This window comes from Mya arenaria, chromosome 12 (genome assembly GCF_026914265.1).
Source record: "Mya arenaria isolate MELC-2E11 chromosome 12, ASM2691426v1".
NCBI lineage: Eukaryota > Metazoa > Mollusca > Bivalvia > Myida > Myidae > Mya > Mya arenaria.
This window is the reverse complement of record NC_069133.1, coordinates 57750930-57752601: the sequence shown is the minus strand read 5'-3', so window position 1 is coordinate 57752601 and position 1672 is coordinate 57750930. Positions and strand designations below refer to the sequence as shown.

Here is a 1672-nt window from a genome sequence, read left to right as displayed (position 1 = left end):
GATTTCTCTAGTTCACGTGAGCATCCCGAATGGCAAAGTGTCTGTCCTTCACAAGTGTCAATTTACATGGTTTATGCGAAAAATACATGATTGCATTGATCCTGACCATCACATTTGTAACTTTTCTTGGTTCCGGCGAGTGAACGAGATTATATAGTTCCTGACCTTCTCATGTTTCGTTTTCCTTTGGTCATGCGAATATACGAGCTGCATGGTGCCTGACCTTTACATGTTTCAGTTTTTCTCTGTCTATGTGAGTTTTCCCGGTGGTATAGTGATATTCATCAAGACCACGAATGTCGCGGTAAAACGTTGTAAAATAGGTACAACATGAGCCATTTTTTCACGTCGATGCGAGTTTACCTGATTGCAAATGTCACAGGGTGAGAAAAGTGTGCTGCCAGACCGGGGCTCGAACCCGGGACCCCTCGCTATCAGGGCGAGTGCTCTACCGACTGAGCTACCGGACAGCTTACACACCTCCTCACCACATATGTAGGTATCGGTACCGTGACATACTTCCCCGCAAACTGGAAATTCGTCCTCGAATTTGAGGAACACCAGTGCTAAGGAATGCACATAATTAACACTGAGAGCGCATTATGCTGCCATGGTCCCTCCTTGGGCGCCAAATGTCACAGGGTGAGAAAAGTGTGCAGCCAGACCGAGGCTCGATCCCGGGACCCCTCGCTATCAGGGCGAGTGCTCTACCGACTGAGCTACCGGACCGCTTACACACCTCCTCACCACATATGTAGGTATCTGTACCTTGACACAAAGTGCCGGAACATACATTTGTAATTATCCTTGGTTCATACGAGTAAACGCGACTGTATGGTGCCTGATCAAATTGCGCCGGCTAGATTTTCCATTTTTCAACTACTTAATAGCTAACCTTCCCTTGTGACCTTCGTAATGTTCCCAACGATTCTGCTGCCTGGGACGTATCGCCTTATTGTACAACTGTTGGACTTCTGTTTCAATTAATAAAATGATCCAGAAGAACAATACAGTAAATGGCTTTACCGTTAACACGTTACAGGACAGGCATGTCACCGACACTCTACAACTGTTTAATGACACATTGATCACACACCACTCATTTGACAAATAACTGATAAAATCGGAGACAAATGAAAACAAGAGTATGACATAATTGTTGAACACAGAAGAGATAAAGTGACATCGATAAACTTTAGGGTTCATGGTCATGCCTACGCCAATGGGATCGCCGGACAGATTCACATTAAATCATTTAGAAGAGCTCTGATAAATCATATTACATCCATCTATTTCCATAGACCGGCTGTGGGACCTCCCTAGATGTCTTTCATCGCAGGTTTCGCGGCATTTTGGGTAAAAAATTACTCCTTTGACGAATATCCCTTCAACCGATGGGGGTAAAAACCCCCATATTTGGCTTCAAAATTATGTTTAAGTCACACTTGGGGATGTGACGGTGTCAAGCCATAATGCAGCCATTATAGGGCGCGGGCAGACCTATATAAACTCAACAACAACATCTATTTCCATTTAGTACCGAGAAAACCCGCCTGATTCCGATGAGTTATTACCGGTTTGAGTAAGTGGGTTATTTAAAAGCTCGCGCATGCGCACCGGCTAGTTTATGGGCTTCCGCGACTTATTTCTTGCATAAAACGAGCATAAATGT

At 44.6% G+C, this 1672-nt stretch overlaps 1 non-coding gene across 1 annotated transcript; it reads right to left on the bottom strand.

The window, feature by feature from the left end:
* Positions 1-397: 397 nt before the first annotated feature.
* On the bottom strand, positions 398-470 carry Trnas-uga (transfer RNA serine (anticodon UGA)). Its single transcript has one exon. It is a non-coding gene; the product is annotated as a tRNA-Ser (tRNA).
* Positions 471-1672: the final 1202 nt, after the last annotated feature.